Below are 23,844 nucleotides of genomic sequence, written 5' to 3' on the forward strand. Positions count from 1 at the left end.
ATGGGTATCAAACGAAAGGTGTTACTGAGCATTTTAAGAGGGAGTGGACATTAGGTCTATAGGTGGACGCCTTTTCGAGATATCGCCATTAGGGTGGGCCAGAGGTGACTCTAGAATGTTTGTACGATATGGGTATCAAACGAAAGGTGTTACTGAGCATTTTAAGAGGGAGTGGGCATTAGGTCTATAGGTGGACGCCTTTTCGAGATATCGCCATTAGGGTGGGCCAGGGGTGACTCTAGAATGTGTTTGTACGATATGGATATCAAATTAAAGGTATTAATGAGGGTTTTAAAAGCGAGTGGCCCTTAGATGTATATGTGAAGGTGTTCTCGCTATATCGACCAAAATGTGGACCAGGTGATCCAGAAAATCATCTGTCGGGTACTGCTAATTTATTTATATATGCAATACCACTAACAGTATTCCTGCCAAGATTCCAAGGGCTGTTGATTTCGCCTTGTAGAACTTTTTCATTTTCTTCTACTTAATATGGTAGGTGTCACACCCATTTTACAAAGTTTTTTCCAAAGTTATATTTTGCGTCAACAAACCAATCCAGTTACCATGTTTCATCCCTTTTTTCGTATTTGGTATAGAATTATGGCATTTTTTTCATTTTTCTTAATTTTCGATATCGATAAAGTGGGCGTGGTTATGGTCGGATTTCGGCCATTTTTTATACCAAGATAAAGTGAGTTCAGATAAGTAGGTGGGCTAAGTTTAGTAAAGATATATCGTTGTTTGCTCTAGTTATTGTGTTAACGGCCGAGCGGAAGGACAGACGGTGGACTGTGTATAAAAACTGGGCGTGGCTTCCACCGATTTCGCCCATTTTCACAGAGAACAATTACCGTCATAGAATCTATGTCCCTACCAAATTTGAGAAGGATTGGTAAATTTTTGTTCGACTTATGGCATTAAAAGTATTCTAGACAAACTAAATGAAACTGTGCGGAGCCACGCCCATTTGGAAATTTTCTTTTATTTTTGTATTTTGTTGCATCATATCATTACAGGAGTTGAATTTTGACTTAATTTACTTATATACAGTAAAGATATTAAATTTTTTGTTAAAATTTGAATTTAAAAAAAAAATTTTTTAAAAAGTGGGCGTGTTCTTCATCCAATTTTGCTAATTTTTATTTAGCACATATATAGTAATAGTAGTAGCGTTCCTGCCAAATTTCATCATGATATCTTCAACGACTGCCAAATTACAGCTTGCAAAACTTTTAAATTACCTTCTTGTAAAAGTGGGCGGTGCCACGCCCATTGTCCAAAATCTTACTAATTTTCTATTCTGTGTCATAACGTCAACCCATCTGCCAAGTTTCATCGCTTTAACCGCCTTTGGCAATGAATTATCGCATTTTTTCGGTTTTTCGAAATTTTCGATATCGAAAAAGTGGGCGTGGTTATAGTCCGATATCGTTCATTTTAAATAGCGATCTGAGATGAGTGCCCAGGAATCTACATACCAAATTTCATCAAGATACCTCAAAATTTACTCAAGTTATCGTGTTAACGGACGGACGGACGGACGGACATGGCTCAATCAAATTTTTTTTCGATCCTGATTATTTTGATATATGGAAGTCTATATCTATCTCGATTCCTTTATATATGTACAACCAACCGTTATCCAATCAAACTTAATATACTCTGTGAGCTCTGCTCAACTGAGTATAGAAAGTTATAAATGACATACATATGTATGTTATTTATTGAGAAAACGCCAAGGGTATGCTGACAAATAAAATATATAAAAGTACAACCCAACATACATAAGTCAATGAAATTATGAAATTGAAGATGCTAAATAACTATGATTTTTCTCTTAAGGTCGAAGTTGCTGGTTGCTATGAATACGACAGGAATAACACCATTTTTGTGCGAGGCAATTGACAAGGCGCTTATACGGTCCGAATGGGAGAAGTGGTACCGCGCTTTGTATTTGTACCTTGAAGCGGAAGAAATCAAAGATCCCGTGAAAAAGAAAAATAAACTTTTGCATTTGGGTGGAACGCAACTTCAAGAAGTTATTTTCAATATACCTGACGCACTTGTAGATTCTCAAGAAGGGTCGGATGTTTTTAAGCATTTGGTTGAAAAACTTAACCAGTACTTCTCACCTAAGAGAAATTCGAATTTCGAACGTCATTTATTCCGGTCATTACGACCTGAAGGGGGGGAAAATCTAAGTAGATTCGTACTCAGGTTGAGAAACCAGGCCGCTAAGTGTCAGTTTGGGGAAACGAAGGAAGAAGTTGTTCAAATACAGATTAAAGATAAACTTATAGATGCATGGGCGCCTACAGACCTAAAAAAAACGTTTGCTGGAAAAGGAATATTCACTCGAAGAAATCGTCGATAAGTGCCAGGTGTACAAACAAATTAAGAGCCAATCGGAATCTACTGCAACGCCAACGTTTTCTGAAAATGTTAACAAAATTTCATCATTAGGGTCTAATATGAATATATCTACAGAATGTGATAGGTGTGGTCGCCAAGGGCACATGGGTGCTAGTGCTCAATGCTCAGCGAAAAATGTTAAATGCAACAAGTGTAGCTTTGTTGGTCATTATGCAAGAATGTGTAAAACAGGGGCACGCAAACGTAAGCAAACCGATGAAGGTGGGAAAAATGGTAAACTACAAAAAAAAGATTTATCGAAGATACATTGGATTGCAGAGGAAGATAATGGGAAAAGTGACGTTGACAAACTCAATCCATTTGATTGTTTCGAGGTATTTGATAACTCAGCAGAATGTTCGCGTAAGCTACATCGGTGGGAAAAAGATTTCAATGCTGATTGACTCGGGATCACGATTTAATTTGATTAGTGAGGATGATTGGGAGTACTTACGTAAACGAAATGTTATTGTATGGAATATTCGTAGCGATTCAGACGTACAATTTCGGGGATATGCCGGAAATGATTTCTTAAAGGTGAAATTACTATTCGAGTCTGCCATTTGTACGGACTTAAGTTCTAACGTGATTTCTCCATTCTATGTGATTGAGAATGGTAGAAAGTCGTTGTTGGGCAGAGAAACGGCCATACAATTAAATGTTTTGAAGTTAGGCATGGAAGTAAATACCGTTCAATATTGGGTCCCTTTTCCGAAAGTTAAAGGAATGCAAGTATCACTAACAATTGATAGGTCGATTAAACCGGTACAACAGCCGCTAAGGCGAATTCCATCCGCGTTAGAGGAAAAGGTTGAGCGAAAGTTACAAGAAGCCTTAGCACAAGACATCATTGAATCAGTAACTGGGCCGAGTGCTTGGATTTCGCCCGTGGTTATTGTTTTCAAAGAGAATAATGACATAAGACTATGTATTGATATGCGGCGTGCAAATAAAGCTATTTTGAGGGAGAATTATCCAATTCCTACATTCGATTCTTTTATGACCCGTCTTAAGGGAGCTAAATATTTTTCTAGACTGGACCTTAAAGACGCATATCACCAATTAGAGCTCGACGAACAAAGCCGAGAGATAACCACCTTCATCACACCGAAAGGTTTATTTAGGTACAAGAGACTTTTATTCGGAGTAAATTCAGCTCCAGAAATTTTCCAGCGGATAATGGAAAATATTTTAGTGGGAAAGAGAAATGCGCTTAATTATTTAGACGATGTGATTGTATATGGTGAATCAGAGAGTGACCATGATAAGAATTTGGGGGAAGTTTTAAAAACGTTTGAGGAATTACATATAAAACTCAATGATAGCAAGTGCATTTGGAAAGCTCAGAGTTTGCAATTTTTGGGCCATGTGCTATCTTCTGAAGGTATCAATCCTGATCCGGGGAAAGTTGACGCAGTTTTGAATTTTCGAGCACCCTCTAGTAAAGAGGAAGTCAGAAGTTTTTTAGGTCTGGTAACGTATCTGGGAAAGTTTCTGCCAGATTTAGCCCATGTCACTGAGCCTCTCAGAAATTTGACAAAGAAAGATGTAAGATTTATCTGGGGGGAGCAACAAGAGAGCTCATTTAAGGAATTAAAACTTGGTTTAGCAAGTATTCCAACATTATCATAATTTGATCCAACCAGGCGTACCCAAGTGATAGCTGACGCAAGCCCAGTAGCGTTGGGTGCAGTTCTACTGCAATTCGAGAATGAGTCCCCTAATGTTATTTCTTTTGCCAGCAAGTCCCTATCAGAAGTGGAACGAAGATATTCGCAGACCGAAAAAGAAAGTTTGGCTCTAGTTTGGGCAGTTGAACGATTCTATTACTACGTTGCGGGAATAGAATTTGAGCTTGTTACAAATCACAAGCCACTAGAGGCAATTTTCAAACCGACGTCCAGACCACCGGCTAGGATCGAACGCTGGGTTTTACGTCTACAGTCATTCAAATTTAAAAAGTTCTACAGACCAGGAAAGCTTAATATTGCTGACACTTTCTCCAGACTATGTGTGGGTAAGCAGGTAAACACATTTGATAAATACGGCGAACAAAGTATTTGCTTGGTTATTGAAAAATCTGTTCCTCGAGCGCTTACAATTTTAGACATCATAAAAAACAGTGATTCAGATACCGAACTTTTGGAAGCAATAAACGATGTTAAAGGCGATTTATGGAGTGCTAATTCCACGAATAAGTTTTTTCCTTTCCGTTTTGAGTTATGCACTATGGGGAGTATACTTCTGCGGGGAACTAAACTTGTTATACCCTTGTCGTTACGATCACGCGTTCTGGAGTTGGCTCACGAAGGTCATCCAGGCGAAACAGTTATGAAGCGGAGAGTGCGATTTAAAGTCTGGTGGCCAATGATAGATAGAGATGTTGAAAAGTTCGTGAAGAACTGCCGAAGTTGCTTATTAGTATCGAAGCCCAATAACCCATCCCCGATGAGCAGACGCACCTTACCTGATGGTCCATGGATTGCACTCGCGATGGATTTGCTAGGCCCCTTACCAAGTCACGAATACATTTTTGTCATTATTGACTATTATTCGAGATATCAGGAACTCCGGTTTTTAAGAAAAATTACATCAAACACCATAATTAGAATTCTTGATGAGGTATTTTCAAGACTAGGATATCCAAAATCCATTACGGCGGACAATGGCCGACAATTTGTAAGCGAGGAATTCAAAAGCTATTGTGTTCAAAATGGTATAGAACTAATAACATCCCCACCATATTGGCCACAGGCAAATGGTGAAGTGGAAAACTTTAACCGGTCGTTACTTAAGCGGCTACAAATTGCTAATGCCCAGGGAGCAAATTATAAAGAAGAAATCCACAAATTTATTCTCATGTACAATGTAACCCCACATGGAACGACGGGGAAATCGCCATCAGAGCTTATGTTTAATAGGCGAATAAGGGATAAAATTCCTTGCGTGAAAGATATCGAAGAGCCTGTATTAGATTCAGAGGCTAGGGATTTAAATATACGGAACAAAGAAAGAGGAAGGAGGAGGGGAGACGAGGACCGGAGAGCCAAAGAAAGCGACATTGCAGTCGGAGATAAAGTGCTAGTGCGTAACGTGGTTATTCCGAACAAGTTGACAACGAATTTTAATGCAGAAGAATTTGAAGTGACGGAACGAAGAGGAAATGACGTCGTGGTCCGTGGCAATGGTAAAGAGCTCCGAAGAAATGTTAGTCATCTAAAGAAACTACCGGTACCTAGCAAAGCAGAAGTAGAGGATGGCTCAGTAAGACAAACTGGTAATCCACCGTTAACACTCAAGCTGAAAAACATAGGAGGGATGTGGAGATCTGGCAACGATGTTGATGATTCTGACAAGAGTAATGTAAGTGACGAGTTGTAGAAAAGCAGCAAAAACGAGAAGCGTCTTCTAAATAAATAGAAATTAACTAAAAAGTCGAGTTTCATTTAATACTGAAGAACTAAGAGGTTTGTAGCATTATTACAGGGATGAAACATGGTAACTGGATTGGTTTATTGACGCAAAATATAACTTTGGAAAAAACTTTGTAAAATGGGTGTGACACCTACCATATTAAGTAGAAGAAAATGAAAAAGTTCTACAAGGCGAAATCAACAGCCCTTGGGATCTTGGCAGGAATACTGTTAGTGGTATTGCATATATAAATAAATTAGCAGTACCCGACAGAAGATTTTCTGGAGCACCTGGTCCACATTTTGGTCGATATCGCGAGAACGCCTTCACATATACATCTAAGGGCCACTCGCTTTTAAAACCCTCATTAATACCTTTAATTTGATATCCATACCGTACAAACACATTCTAGAGTCACCCCTGGCCCACCCTAATGGCGATATCTCGAAAAGGCGTCCACCTATAGACCTAATGCCCACTCCCTCTTAAAATGCTCCGTAACACCTTTCGTTTGATACCCATATCGTACAAACATTCTAGAGTCACCCTTGGTCCACCTTTATGGCGATATCTCGAAAAGGCGTCCACCTATAGAACTAAGGATTACTCCCTTTTAAAATACTCATTACCATCTTTCATTTGATACCCATATCATACAAACACATTCTAGAGTCACCCCTGGCCTACCCTAATGGCGACATTTCGAAAAGGCGTCCACCTATATACCTAATGCCCACTCCCTCTTAAAATGCTCAGTAACACTTTTCGTTTGATACCCATATCGTACAAACATTCTAGAGTCACCCCTGGCCCACCCTAATGGCGATATCTCGAAAAGGCGTCCACCTATAGACCTAATGCCCACTCCCTCTTAAAATGCTCAGTAATACCTTTCATTTGATTCCCATATCGTACAAACACATTCTAGAGACACCCCTGGTCCACTTTTATGGCGATATTTCGAAACGGCGTCCACCTATGGAACTAAGGATCACTCCTTTTCAAAATACTCATTAACAGCTTTCATTTGATACCCATATCGTACAAACATATTCTAGAGTCACCCCTGGTCCACCTTTAAGGCGATTTCTCGAAAAGGCGTTCACCTATAGAACTAAAGCCCATTCCCTTTTAAAATACTCATTACCACCTTTCATTTGATACCCATATCGTACAAACACATTCTAGAGTCACCCCTGGTTCACCTTAATGGCGATATATCGAAAAGGCGTCCACCGATAGACCTAAGGCCCACTCCCTCTTAAAATGCTCAGTAACACCTTTCATTTGATACCCATATCGTACAAACAAATTCTAGAGTCAGCCCTGGTCCACCTTTATGGCGATATCCCTAAATGGCGTCCATCCATAGAACTCTGGCCTACTCTCTCTTAAAATACTCTTTAATACCTTCCATTTGATACACATGTCATACAACCACATTCCAGGGTTACCCTAGGTTCATTTTCCTACATGGTGATTTTCCTTACTTTGTCTCCATAGCTCTCAACTGAGTATGTAATGTTCGGTTACACCCGAACTTAGCCTTCCTTACTTGTTTTGTATATATTTGTCAAGTTTGATCTGCAAACAAACCGGTTGTAGCGTTGTGCCATCTTCAGCGCCGTTGTTCGTGGAGGGAAAACCTTTACTTTTACTTATTTTCACTGTTAACTCTAGTTCCCACATAGACGAAATCCTTGCACTGATTTTTTCCTTAAGGAGAGCAAGTATTTCATCTTGGCGTCGTTCGCTGAGAGACCCACTTGTCCGACTCCTTATCCGTTGTCAGGCATTTTGGTATAGGTTACGCCATCTTCTAACTTAAGTAGTATCTGATCTTGAAACATTTCGTTATCCGCCGAATTATCTCGTAACATTTTTGAGCATTATTCCTAACAGCGATCATTTAAAACTCCTCCTTATCGCTTATATAAAACTTTATTCGTATCGGCATCCGTATCCGCATATGCATTCTCGATGCCTCAAATTCTATATTTGACACATCCCTAGTGCACATAATCTCTAATTGCATTCATTTTTTTATCAGTAAAAATACAAAACAAATTACATCAGTTTGTGTTTTTTACATCATAAACAGAAATCTCCTGGAGATCTACGATGATTTGTAGTTTGTATTAAAACACTTGCAGCCTGTGATGGGTGCAGATGTGCTCGTAACCATTGGGAAACGAAATACTGCGGTACATTAGCAAACGCACTGGTTTAGCTTTATGGGTATATGAGCCACATTCACAGAAAGGAAACAAGGACTCCCTCGTGGTATCACAAGAGGACACAATGGCCGACGCGAATCTCCGCGTTGGCAGCGGAGGCGGCCACTTTAACCTAGCCTAACCTAACCTAACCATTGGGACACATACAAATGCATATATCAGACATTGAATATACACGGTAAAAAAATTTTAGTTTATTTTTTAAACCTTGCAAAATTTACTACTGATTTTAAGCTTTTTTATGCTATTTTTTAAGCCCCATTTTAGTTTTAAGCACTCTCTTCTATCTGTGTTTTAATTTTAGTCCAGACACTGGCGAAAAGTAGTTTTCGATGAAAAGTTTAAAACTAAAACCAAAAAGTTTTACCCGAACCACGTTTTTTTTACCTTTTTTTCTCTATAACATAAGCTATGAGAGGATATTAAGTTTAAATTTTAGTCCAGAATTTTAAATAAAATAATTTAAAAAAATTGTTTAAGTTAAACGCTTTTATTGAAAACAATACTTACATGAAGTAATAATAATACTAAAAGCTAGAAAATAATTAGGTAGGTCCTAGGTACTAGTCAACACACTCCTCATCAATCTAGGGCGTTGATCAGACAATTAAATAAAAGCGTTGGACGCGTCATATTTCTATTGATAGTCATAAGTAAAACCAACTGAACCTTAATCAGGTTATGCTACGCCTCACATTTTTAGAAATTTCATGCGCCCAACGCTTTTATTTAATTGTCTGATCAACGCCCTAGATTGATGGAGTGTGATGACTACCTAGGACCTACCTAATTATTTTCTAGCTTTTAGTATTATTATTACTTCATGTAAGTATTGTTTTCAATAAACCCGTTTAACTTAAACAATTTTTTTAAATTATTTTATTTAAAATTCTGGACTAAAATTTAAACTTAATATCCTCTCATAGCAATGATTTTGAATGAATTTTTTTAATTATTTTATTTACTTTATATTTATCTTAAAAATCGTTTAGGTATGTACATCTGTTCACTATATAATTCTTATCTTATACATCCGATTATTTGGAGATTACGAACGGGATAAGATTATTGTTCAGCCCCATTCATGAAAGGTATTACAGTCTCGTCCTTACTTGTTAACTTTAAGATCTGCGCCTAAAACCAAAAAAAAGTTTGGTAGTTAATGTAGACCAGAAAGTTTAAGGTTTAAACCAAAACTTTTAACCGTGTGTGGTAAAAAACAAACTCTTTAACGGCGTCTTACAAATTATTGTAGGAGCAAGTGGGTATGCCGATAATTCAGTCTTCATTGTGAATAGTGCTTTAGGATATTTTCTTTCCCTCATCAAACCAAATAGGTATTCTAGAGTAGGCTAAGTAAAGATCAGAATAAATATCGTAGTGATATCGAATATCATATACTCAGTAGTATTTCTTTTATCCAAGTCGCATGCTATAAGAACTTTAAATTTCGTACTTACAAGATCCAAACAATACACTGCAGTGAAAAAATGAACTAATCAGATAAGTTCTAGAAGCACTTTTCGAAAGAGACCAAACTTTTGAGAAGCTAACTTCAGGGTAACGGTGGCGACGGAATAGTCTTACTATATCTTTTTATTTGTATTTGGCTGTTCCTTCTATCATTAAAAAGAGAGGACTGTATACTCATGACGGGTATGCTGACTAGACACTGCCTTCTAGCGTCACATGCCTTTAAATTAGGCTTGGTCAGTGATAGCATATGTAGGAAGTGCGGGCTGGAGGAGGAAACGATCGAGCACGTTCTGTGCTCGTGGCCTGCACTTGCCAGGCTAAGACTCCAGCTATTAGGAGTGACTTAAGTCCTAGGAAGCTTCTGGTATTTGCCAAGAGGACGGAGTTATTTTACAACATAGGTCCTGGCTTTTGATAGGGTTTCTCAGTTTGGTCGTTAAAACAAACTTCTGGTAACACTTTTTCCGAAATCCGATTGTTCGCTTATAACGCCCCGTGTTAAAAATACCAATTCCTTATTTGGAACAAAGACAGTTGACCGACTTGAGACTCATACTAGTTGTTAGGTTGCTAACATAAAGTTGGTTTGACTGCTGGGATAACAACTGCTAGTACCTATGCATAAACATATATAACAATTTAGACAACATACGCATATCTAAATTATGGGTTCCATATTCGTTAACAAGCCCGAATCAAATATTTACGCAGAAGGTGCACTGTGGGCAAAACAGATCTTATATTTCTCCAAATTGTTGATTTTTGGTTTGAACAACAATAATTTAACAAGGCGTTTTCTTTACTACAGTTAAATAATTAATAACAACTATAAAGATACTAGCCAACCCCACTCCGCTTCGCTGCGGTCTGGGAAATAAAAATATAATTACAAAGTAATCTACCGCATTATATTTCTCTCAGCCGATTTCTCACTATTTGCCTCCTCCTTTTAGTTGCTACTCTTGGTCTTAACCCCACGGTCCATGTTCATATACTGATACAAATTGCAGGCAACAAATTTTTTTCTTTTGATTGGAGGCGAAATTGCGACGAGGAAGGGAGGCGGCAAAAGACGAATTCTTGCGTTTCCTTACTTCGTCGCCCTACTATCGACAAAAAGGCAATATGTTGCTCAAGTCGAGTGTCCCTGTGTATGGACATGGTTTGCCTTTTTTTCTCTTCTTCCTCACTCTCTCGTTCTTCTACACTCTCTTTCAAGCTTCCCCTTTCTTTCTTTCTCTATATCCTTAACTGCCCCGTTGATTTTCCACCTCTCTTCTGTATATTGACATTCCTTCACCTTTCCGGCCGTTTTTCTGTTCGCCTTGCTATCTGCATTTCCCTCTCCCTTCCTTCTCACTATTCGACCTCCAACCCACGCTTCTTCCCTTTCTTCTTTTCCTCTTCCACTCCACTTGACATCACTATTTTTTTCGATTTCTCTTCCACTCCTTTATCATTTTCCTTTGAAATAACTTTCTTTTACTCTTATTCTTCTACGGCGTCCTCATCCTCCCTCTCATTTTCCGCAACGTATTTCCTTTTCATTTTACCCATTCTTCCCACGTTCTTTCTCTTCCTCTTTCTTTTATATTATATCATGAACATGAAATGGTATATTAACTTTGGTCCGATGTTTGTAACGTTGAGAAATATAGAAGATAGACTCACCATTAAGTATACCGATTTGATCAGGGCGACGAACTGAGTTGATATAGCCATGTACGTCTGTCCGTCCGTCTGTCTGTTTGAACGCAAACTAGTCCCTCAAATTTTGAGATATCTCAATGAAATTTGGCACAAGGATGTATTTTTGTATTATATTAGACATTTGTCGGACCGCTATAACATATATCTCCCATACAACCGATCGTTCAGATAAGACGATTTTGGTCATTCCTGCCGCAATTTAGAAAGTATAAACGTGAAACTCGGTGATATATATTCTAATATATCATAGAAGATATCCTGAAAAAATAACTTTGATCGGAGCTATATATAGTATATATCCCATACAACCGATCGTTCAGATAGAAAGATTTTTGGCAATTTCTCCCTTAATTTCCAATATAAAAACGTTAATCTTGGTGATATTTATTCTAATATATCATAGAAGATTTCCTGTAAAAATCATTTCGATCGGAGCTATATATAATATATATCCCATACAACCGATCGTTCAGATAAGGGGGTTTTTGCCATTTTTTATTTTATATTTATCTTAAAAATCGCTTAGGTATGTACATCTGTTCACTATATATTTCCTATCTTATACATCCGATTATTTGGAGATTACGAACGGCCCCATTCATGAAAGGTATGAAGTTTTCGGCACAGCCGAAGACAGTCCCGTCCTTACTTGTTTTTATTTAATTTCGTATTCCGCTCTCTTATCTATTTTTTTCCTCCGCACCATTCTTTCCCTGGTTACAGGACAAACAGACCACCTCATTCCGTATATGCGCTTCAAAAGGGCTCTCAGAACTAAAACAGATGTGGATGGTTGGCGCAAGGTTGCCCAAATGGCGGAAGAGGCTATACAAGTGTACACCAACTGTTCCAAAGTAATGGAAGATGTAAGGTCTGCGGTAAATTGTGCTGATCCGGAAATAAAGAGATCCTATAAGCTACCAGATCATTGTAGCGTTATTCAGGCGGAATTAGTAGCCGCAACGAAAGCCCGCGTCAACAACGTGTACACAATCCCTGGAAAGAATTGAGAAGCATACATTGGGTCCCAAGGCATATTGGAATAGATGGAAATGAATAACCTAACCTAACCTAACTAAAAAGGGCGCATCCCCCAAACTTGGTCTGTAGACGTCCCAATTAGATTGGGTGAGATTTAGAGAAGGTGAAAACTGCACGTCACCGTCCAAGCGGGAAGGCGTGGAGCCGAGCGCGGGGCAGTAAAGTGCCGAAGATCATGTGCAGTTCTTACAACTTTAGACTAACAAAGTTACTCATATCATTAAAAAGAGAGGACTGTAGACTCATGACGTATATTCTGACTGGACACTGCATTCTGGCGCCACATACTTTTAAATTAGACTTGGCCAGTTATGGCAGATGTAGGCAGTGCGGGTTGGAGGAGTGAGAAATCGAGCACGTTTTGTGCTCGTGCCCTACACTTATCAGTCTAAGACTCCAGCTGTTAGAAATGATACAGCTCCCGGAAGTGTCATAGGTCCTAAAACGCATCTAATATTTGCCAAGAGGATGGAGTTATTTGATAACACAGGTCTAACAACCAGGATTTTTCGTTTGGTCGTTAAACAAACTTCTGGTAACACTACGTACTCATTTAGTCTATGTGAGGTATTCACAGACCGACCAGTTCCACCTAACCTAACCTACAAGGATAAAAAAAATAAAAAAAATGTCTGAAACTTTGTGAGCATAAGTTTCAAATTAAGGGGCGGTCTTTCGTCACTTTATTATTTCGTATTGAGATCGACTCCATCTTGCATCCAGTTTTTCTATGCTTGACTGAATCTTCATCTAAAAGTATGTATCGCAAAAAGCACATTCTAACTGTCACATAATGTTAACTTCTATTTAACTGACTTTGACGAAAATACGCCCCCTTCACCCATAGTGCGCCATTTTAATTATCTCCTTAATTGTTTGGTTTTTGCATCAAATGATGTGGATCAATACGGTCATACGCTGTATGAAGAGAGGATATTTACGCTGAGGCAGAACAACAAACCAGAACATTGAAATGCACTTTCGAAGTTGAATTCGACAAAACACTTGACATACCAACATGTCAGAATGGTGCCAAGAAGGACTTGACTTCATTTGACCGTAGAGACGAACGAAGGCATAAGTCCAAGTGGGCACGTTAGAAGAAATACACACAAGGTGGCGATGAGGTGTTGAAGCTTTTGAGCAAACAATGTGTGTTTGGTAGAATTACGACTAATCAGTAATGACAGCAGATTGCAACATTCATTGAGGAGATATAAAAACATGGGAAAATAGTTATGCAATACAATTTTTATACTCAGTTGAGCAGAGCTCACAGAGTATATTAAGTTTGATTGGATAACGGTTGGTTGTACATATATAAAGGAATCGAGATAGATATAGACTTCCATATATCAAAATAATCAGGATCGAAAAAAAATTTGATTGAGCCATGTCCGTCCGTCCGTTAACACGATAACTTCAGTAAATTTTGAGGTATCTTGATGAAATTTGGTATGTAGGTTCCTGAGCACTCATCTCAGATCGCTATTTAAAATGAACGATATCGGACTATAACCACGCCCACTTTTTCGATATAGAAAATTTCGAAAAACCGAAAAAATGCGATAATTCATTACAAAAGACAGGTAAAGCGACGAAACTTGGTAGATGAGTTTAGCTTATGCCGCAGAATAGAAAACTAGTAAAATTTTGGACAATGGGCGTGGCACCGCCCACTTTTAAAAGAAGGTAATTTAAAACTTTTGCAAGCTGTAATTTGGCAGTCGTTGAAGATATCATGATGAAATTTGGCAGGAACATTACTCTTATTACTATATGTCTGCTTAATAAAAATTAGCAAAATCGGAGAACGACCACGACCACTTTAAAAAAAAAATTTTTTTAATTCAAATTTTAAAAGAAAAGTTAATATCTTTACAGTATATAAGTAAATTATGTCAACATTCAACTCCAGTAATGATATGGTGCAACAAAATACAAAAATAAAAGAAAATTTCAAAATGCGCGTGGCTCCGCCCTTTTTCATTTAATTTGTCTACGATACTTTTAACGCCATAAGTCGAACAAAAATTAACCAATCCTTTTAAAATTTGGTAGGGGCATAGATTTTATGACGTTAACTATTTTCTGTGAAAATGGGCGAAATCGGTTGATGCCACGCCCAGTTTTTATACACAGTCGTCCGTCTGTCTTTCCGCATGGCCGTTAACACGATAACTTGAGCAAAAATCGACATATCTTTAATGAACTTAGTTCACGTGCTTACTTGAACTCACTTTATCTTGGTATGAAAAATGAACGAAATCCGACTATGACCACGCCCACTTTTTCGATATCGAAAATTACGAAAAATGAAAAAAATGCCATAATTCTATACCAAATACGAAAAAAGGGATGAAACATGGTAAGGTAATAGGATTGTTTTATTGACGCGAAATATAACTTTAGAAAAAACTTTATAAAATGGTTGTGACACCTACCATATTAGGTAGAAGAAAATGAAAGAGTTCTGCAGAGCGAAATAAAAAACCCTTAAAATCTTGGCAGGTATTACATATATAAATAAATTAGCGGTATCCAACAGATGATGTTCTGGGTCACCCTGGTCCACATTTTGGTCGATATCTGGAAAACGCCTTCACATATACAACTACCACCACTCCCTTTTAAAACTCTCATTAATACCTTTAATTTGATACCTATATCGTACAAACTCATTCTAGAGTCACCCCTGTCCACCTTTATGGCGATATCTCGAAAAGGCGTCCACCTATAGAACTAAGCCCCACGCCGTTTTAAAATAGTCATTAACACCTTTCATTTGATACCCGTATCGTACAAACAAAGTCTAGAGTCACCCCTGGTCCAGAAAGGCCCACTCCCTCTTAAAATACTCATTAACTCCTTTCGTTTGATACCCATATTGCACAAACGAATTCTAGAGTCACCCCTGGCCCACCTTTATGGCGATATCTCGAAACGGCGTCCACCTATGGAACTAAGGATTACTCCCTTTTAAAATACTCATTAACACCTTTTTTCACCTGGTCCATCTTTATGGCGATATCTCGAAAAGGCGTCCACCTATAGAACTAAGGCTCACTCCCTCTTAAAATACTCATTAACTCCTTTCGTTTGATACCCATATTGCACAAAGGAATTCTAGAGTCACCCCTGGTCCACCTTTATCGCGATATCTCGAAAAGGGGTCCACCTATAGAACTAAGCCCCACGCCCTTTTAAAATAATCATTAACACCTTTCATTTGATACCCATATCATACAAACAAATTCTAAAGTCACCCCTGGTCCACCTTTATGGCGATATCTCGAAAAGGCGAACACCTATAAAACGAAGGCCCACTCCCTTTTAAAAATACTCATTAACACCTTTCATTTGATACCCATATCGTACAAACAAAGTCTAGAGTCACCCCTGGTCCACCTTTATTGCGATACCTCGAAAATGCGTCCACCTATAGAACTAAGGCCCACTCCCTTTTAAAATACTCATTAACTCCTTTCGTTTGATGCCCATATTGTGCAAACAAATTCTAGGGTCACCCCTGGTCCACCTTTATGGCGATATCTCGAAACGGCGTCCACCTATAGAACTAAGGCTCACTCCCTTTTAAAATACTCACTAACACCTTTCGTTTGATGCCCATATTGTGCAAACAAATTCTAGGGTCACCCCTGGTCCACCTTTATGGCGATATCTCGAAACGGCGTCCACCTATAGAACTAAGGCTCACTCCCTTTTAAAATACTCACTAACACCTTTCGTTTGATGCCCATATTGTGCAAACAAATTCTAGGGTCACCCCTGGTCCACTTTTATTGCGATACCTCGAAAATGCGTCCACCTATAGAACTAAGGCCCACTCTCTTTTAAAATACTCATTAACTCCTTTCGTTTGATACCCATATTGCACAAACGAATTCTAGAGTCACCCCTGGCCCACCTTTATGGCGATATCTCGAAACGGCGTCCACCTATAGAACTAAGGCTCACTCCCTTTTAAAATACTCACTAACACCTTTCGTTTGATGCCCATATTGTGCAAACAAATTCTAGGGTCACCCCTGGTCCACCTTTATGGCGATATCTCGAAACGGCGTCCACCTATAGAACTAAGGCTCACTCCCTTTTAAAATACTCACTAACACCTTTCATTTGATACCCATATCGTACAAACAAAGTCTAGAGTCACCCCTGGTCCACCTTTATTGCGATACCTCGAAAATACGTCCACCTATAGAACTAAGGCCCACTCCCTTTTAAAATACTCATTAACTCCTTTCGTTTGATACCCATATTGCACAAACGAATTCTAGAGTCACCCCTGGCCCACCTTTATGGCGATATCTCGAAACGGCGTCCACCTATAGAACTAAGGCTCACTCCCTTTTAAAATACTCACTAACACCTTTCGTTTGATGCCCATATTGTGCAAACAAATTCTAGGCTCACCCCTGGTCCACCTTTATGGCGATATCTCGAAACGGCGTCCACCTATGGAACTAAGGATTACTTCGTTTTAAAATGCTCATTAACACCTTTCATTTGATACCCATATCGTACAAACGCATTCTAGAGTCACCCCTGGTCCATCTTTACGGCGATATCTCGAAAAGGCGTCCATCTATAGAACTTAGGTCCACGCCCTTTTAAAATACTCATTAATACCTTTCATTTGATACCCATATCGTACAAACGCATTCTAGAGTCAACCCTGATCCACCTTTATGGCTATATCCCTAAATGGCGTCCACCTATAGAACTATGGCCCACTCCCTCATAAAATACTCTTTAATGCCTTTCATTTGATACACATGTCATACAAACACATTCCAGGGTTTCCCTCGGTTCATTTTCCTACATGGTTATTTTCCCTTATGTTGTCACCATAACTCTCAACTGAGTATGTAATGTTCGGTTCCACCCGAACTTAACCTTCCTTACTTGTTTTTAATTAAAAAGGGATAATAAATGCACACAAGAATTTAACGGCATTGTGTTTAAATTTTGTAAGGTGGCTGCGCGATGATGACTGAAGATGGAGCTCAGTTTAAGCAGTGCCAATTAACACAACTGTCAGTCAAACATGAAGATTGTAGTACAGCCGACTTGCATAAGTACATCGCAACTAGAATGTACATTCCAATTCCGTTATATTAACAAAATGTTTATGATGTTGCTACAACAAAGTACAAGCGATAATTACGTTACTTTGAGTCATCCGTATTTTTATACTCAGCTGAGCAGCGCTCACAGAGTATATTAATTTTGTTCGCATTACGGTAATCCGTAACGGCATAAACTAATCGAGATAGATATATATATAAAAATGATCTGGCGAAAAAAGAAATTCATTTAGCCATTTCCGTCCGTCCGTCCGTAAACACGATAACTTGCAATTTTTAAATTGTGAGGTATCCTAATGAAATTTGGTATGTAAGTTCCTGGGCACTCATCTCAGATCGCTTTTTAAAATGAACGAAATCGGACTTTAACCACGCCCACTTTTTCGATATCAGAAATTTCGAAAAACCGAAAAAGTGCGGTAATTTATTACCAAAGACGGATAAAGCGATGAAACTAGGTAGGTGGATTGACCTTATGACGCAGAATATAAAGTTATCAAAATTTTGGACAATGGGCGTAACAACGCCCACTTTTAAAAGAAGGTAATTTAAAAGTTTTGCAAGCTGTAATTTAGCAGCCGTTGAAGATATCATGATGAAATTTGGCAGGAACGTTACTCCTATTACTATATGTGTGGTTAATAAAAATTAGCAAAATCGGATGACGAACACGCCCACTTTAAAAAAAAATTAAAAGTCAAATTTTAACAAAAAATTGAATATCTTTACAGTATATAAGTAAATTATGTCAACATTCAACTCCAGTAATGATGTGGTGCAATGAAATACAAAAAAAAACAAAGAAAATTTCAAAATGGGCGTGGCTCCGCCCTTTTTCATTTAATTTGTCTGGAATACTTTTAATGTCATAAGTCGAACAAAAATTTACCAATCCTTGTGAAATTTGGTAGGGGCATAGATTCTATGATGATAACTGTTTTCAGTGAAAATGGGCGAAATCGGTTGAAGCCAAGCCCAGTTTTTATACACAGTCGACCGACTGTCCTTTCGCTCGGCCGTTAACACGATAACTTGAGCAAAAAGCGATATATCTTTACTAAACTTAGTTCACGTACTTATCTAAACTCACTTTATCTTGGCATTAAAAATGGGCGCAATCCGACTATGCCCACGCCCAATTTTTCGATATCGAAAATTTCGAAAAAATGGAAAAAATGGCATAATTCTATACCAAATACGAAAAAAGAGATGAAATATGGTGATTGGATTGGTTTTTTGATGCAAAATATAGCTCTAGAAAGAAGTTTGTAAAATGAGTGTGACACGTACTATATTAAGTAGAAGAAAATGAGAAATTTCTGCAGGACGAAATCAAAAGCCCTTGGAATCATGACAGGAATACTGTTCGTGGTATTACATATATAAATAAATTAGCGGTACCCAGCAGATGATGTTCTGTGTCACCATGGTCCACATTTTAGTCGATATCTCGGAAAAGCCTTCACATATACAACTAAGGGCCACTCCCTTTTAAAACCCTCTTTAATACCTTTAATTTGGTACTCATATCGTACAAATGCATTCTAGAGTCACCCCTGGTCCACCTTTATGGCGATATCTCGAGAAGGCGTCCACCTATAGAACTAAGGCCGACTCCCTTTTAAATACTCATGAACACCTTTCATTTGATACCCATATCGTACAAACGCATTCTAGAGTCACCCCTGGGGCCCTATTCGCTAACTGTGAGTTTTAAAATGTACACAAGAAATTGTGTAAACTTAGAAATTCTGATTCTGTAAAGCAAAACTGTGAACAAAAAAACTCACTGATAAAAACTTCGTGAGTTTTCTTGGCAGCCAGTGTACACTATTCTGACATTTAAAACTCATACGCACTGCTGCAGAATGACTTTTTTGTTTTTATGGCTTTTGATGAATATTTTCTCACTGACATAAGACTTTTACATTCAGCGCTTATTCAGCAAAACAATGTACACAATAATTTACAGAATCGCATGAAAATTTAAAGTGTAAGTTGTGTGTGCAAATGAGTTTTCAATGAGTGTACATTTTTCAGTTTTTCACAGTTACGGAATTGACCCCCTGGTCCACCTTTATGGTGATATCTCGAAAAGGCGTCCACCTATAGAACTATGGCCCACTCCCTTTTAAAACCCTCTTTAATACCTTTAATTTGAAACACATGTCATACAAACACATTCCAGAGTTACCCTAGGTTCATTTTCCTACATGTTGATTTTCCCTTATTTTGTCTCCAGAGCTTTCAGCTGAGTATGTAATGTTCGGTTACACCCGAACTTAGCTTTCCTTACTTGTTTTTGTTTGTTGTCAGTTATGTTGGTTATGTACTCGCCGCACATACGAACTTGAGCCTTGGCCTTCACTTACCTTGAATTGTCATGACGATTTAATGGCCAACACGAACTGTAAAACATGATCAGGCCGGCTGGCAGCCACGCAACAAGCAAAACTGTCCGACTGTGTTGAAATGAATGTAGGTACAAATGTACATATGTGTCTACATATCAGAATTCATGTTGGAAGACCATCAGTTACCCACTCTGTAAACATTATTACATTTCTAGATATACATACATATCTTGCTTCAACCATAAATATTTATATCGTTGCCGATAAAGTCAAAACAAAATTTGGGAAATACCTTATTAACCATTGAATCGACATATGTAATTTGGCGCAGCTCGTGCACATATCGATTGTTTTTTCAGTAAACGTTTTGCACCTTCCCTTTTGATGTTTTAAGACTTCCGTGCAGATTTCATTTATATACGAGGTGTTTTCGAAAAATACTGTAGAAAACTCAAATACCAATTAAAAGGGGATGACCATAGCAAAACGTTTAGGGTTTATGATTTCATGGCAATATTGGGAGAGGTTTCTTATGGGCCTTCCGATGCGAGCTCAGTGTCAATTCCTAAAAAGTTGAGATTGTCTTATATACCAAACGGATGTTCTACCATCGCTAAACTTACTAGAACTAAATGGTATGCGTAGCTCAGGACAAAAAGCTAAGCTGGAACGACAACGTCATTCAGCGCTAAAGGAAGCCTACATTCATTACATACGTCTAAAAGAGCCTTTGACAAAATATGTAAATAAAATAATTTTTTAATGTAAACGGTTTTATTGAAAACAATACTTCCATGAAGTTATAATAATACTAAAAGCTAGAAAATAATTAGGTAGGACTTAGGTGCTAGTCATCACACTCCTCAGCAATCTAGGGCGTTGATCAGACAATTAAATAAAAGCGTTGGGCGCGTGAAATTTCTAAAAATGTGAGGCGTAGCATAACCAGATTAAGTATTTAATTGCCTATTACTTCTCATTCTATTTAGTTCATTTAGTGACTCATTATTACAAGGACTCTTTCCTGACAATTTGTTACAAGCTAAGTCTTGAATACTTAATCCTTCCAAAGACTTTACTCGAGACTCTGTGCCACGTATGCGTGTCCCTCCTCGAACTCCAAACTATTTTGATGTCACTTCTACCGGACTGTATGTAATATTTGTTCCAAATATGAGCTAAATCGGACATCATAGGTCGCTTTCTATTCATGTAAGTATTATGTGTTCCAAATATGGACTAAATTGGACCACAAAGATTTTTTTTAATGTCTCAATCCGTGCGCCACCTGGCGGCGATTTTTCTTCATAGGTCGCTTTCTATTAATGTATGTATTATGTGTTCCAAATATGAACCAAATCGGACCGCAAATACGATTTTTTGAAATATTTAGATCCATGCGCCACCTATCGGAGTTTTTTTATTATTGCATTGTTATCGGGTTCTGGACTATATTCCAAGATTCAAGCTTGTAGCTTATCGGGAAGTTACTTAAACTTTAATTACAAAATTCGTTCACAACGGCCGTGCCGCCGGCCTGTCAAGTCAAGCTAAATAAAACCGTTTAAAAATAGGGTCACACCCGCCATTACCGTGTAAACGAGCCATTGGCGAAAATTAGAGACGCAGTCCCAATACATGCAGATGGATTTATATCACGCTTATTCGACCCATACTGCTGTATGTGATAATCGTATGGTGGCTAGACTTGAGCAAGGCTTCAAACCTAAACTTGTTGGGTAAAGTCGACAGATCTAGTGTGATCAGCATAAGTGGTACTCCAAGAACAACGCCTTGCGAAGCTCTTCAGTTCATACTTGACATTCTTCCAGTAGGTTATTGAGCAACGTCAGCCTTGCGTTTAAGCGAGTGATCGAACAGTAATAATAAAACCAAGTGATCTCCGAACTATTGACGGGCTTAGATTTGTTATCGACGGGTTATTGGTTTTGTATAGCGGGTTAAGCTTTTATATCAATGAGTTGCCGATATTTATCAGCGAGTTTATTATCTAGCTACAAATACCAAACGGTATTTAGAGTTGCAATCTTTTCCAAACCGCAAATCCGACACCATGTCTTCCCAATTTTTTCCTTCCCTTTTTTCTTTACATGGCGGCCGCCGTGATGTGGTGGTAGCGTGCTCCGTCTACCACACCGAAGATCCTAGATTCAAGCAAAGCAACATCAAAAATCTAAAAACAAGTTTCTTCAATTAGAACACAAGTTTTTCTTAGCGGGGTCGCCCTTGGTAAACCCTTCAAGTGTATTTCTGCCATGAAAAGCGCTCCAGTGAAAACTAATATGCCTTGCAGATGCCGTGCGGGGATCGCATAAAACATGTAGGTGCCGTCCCGCCAATTTGTACGAAAAATTAAAAGAAAAAGACGCAAATTGGAAGGGAAGCTCGGCCTGAAATCTCTTCGGATGTTATCGCGCCTGGTATTTATTTATTTATATTTTTGCCAATTTTTTCATGGCTTACATTTTACATCGCAGCTCCTGTAAAGTGGCTATGCCCGTATTTGCATGCAAAAGGACAGCAACCTGCAGGACAGCGGTACCTTCCCTTAAAAGGATCCACTCTCGTTCCGCCGTGAACCAAGGTGCCACATAAGTTCGTTACCGCATCGTGGACTTAGGTAAGGTTGAACTCCGGTCAATAAAGACCAGAATTGGTTTGACGACCAAACATAATAACCAAAATTAGGTAACAGCACTTGTGTTATAAAAAAACTCCGTCCTCTTGGCAAATACTATAAGTTTTATTAGGGCCTAGCTTAATTGCATTCTTGAGATCTGGCAGCTATTCCGCCCCTAGTAGCTGGAGCCTTCACCTAGCGAAGGCAGGGCCCGAACACAGAATGTGCTCAATCGTTTCTTCCTGAGGCCTACACTTTCTACAACTGCTGCTACTAACAAGTTCGAAGTCTTGCACTTAAATAGCTCACAAATATGTAAGAGTTGGAACTGACCATGGAGTAAATATAACCCCATTTCTTTTGAAGCTTAAGCTCTTCCGACGTTAAGTTCAGCTTCAACGTACATTTCTTTGAAGACGCGTCAATTTCAAATCCATATAGTGCAGTTGTCTGGCAGAGTAGATTCAAATTCGAAGCCCACTGCACCTCCCGCTAAACATGCACTCTGCTGCATACACTTGAGATTTGCCAACCGGATTCAGTACAGCTCTACCTATGACGTAGGTTAGGTTTAAATGGCTGCCGTCCGCATTGGAGCGGCACACCTAGGCCTTTATAGGCCCATTCTGAAACCACACGGATTTGTTTCTACACTCTCCTAATCAGACCACTTCGTTGAGTTTGTGAAGCTAACTAAGCGTCGTGTATTGACCTCAGCTATATCAGTCAGATCTACGAGAAACATCTTGCCCATAAAACGTTGCCTTCTTCTACCGAGCGCTGGACATTCGCAGAGTAGATGCCTAAAAGTTGCAGGCTCTTCTTCGTTGCCACAGCTTCTACAATAGTCATTAAATGGAGCGCCAATCCTTTCCGCACCCGGTCTAATACAAACATGACCAGTGAGAAGACCTACAACTAATGAAAGATCCCTCTTACGTAGGGTGAGAAGCTCTCGCGATCTCTTCTCATTCCATTCCGGCCATGTGAGTTTTGCCGTGTGGCATCTGTCATGATGCTTCCACCTGGATCCGGCTTCCATCAGTAGGGCCTCCTTTATCTTGAGCTTGCAGGTGGAGAGCGGCATGCCCAACCTCTTCCAGGATGGCGAAATTGGAAGGGAGGTACAGTTCCTTGCAAGCTCATCCGCCATCTCATTACCTGGTATGCCTTTATGTCCCGAAACCCATACCAGATGCAGAGTAAACTGTTCAGACATCACGTTAAGTGATCTGCGACAGCCTACTACAGTTTAAGAATTAGTTGTGACACAGTCAATGGCTTTCAGTACTGCTTGACTGTCTGAGAAAATATAAATGTGCTTCTAATAGACTGGTCTCTGCCTAAGGCAGTCCACAGCGTCTTGTATGGCCGCAAGTTTGGCCTGAAATACGCTACAGTGATCCGGAAGCCGAAACGATCTTTGTGTGTCCAATCGTTCCGAA

Source organism: Eurosta solidaginis, chromosome 5 (genome assembly GCF_040869045.1).
Source record: "Eurosta solidaginis isolate ZX-2024a chromosome 5, ASM4086904v1, whole genome shotgun sequence".
Classification (NCBI taxonomy): domain Eukaryota; kingdom Metazoa; phylum Arthropoda; class Insecta; order Diptera; family Tephritidae; genus Eurosta; species Eurosta solidaginis.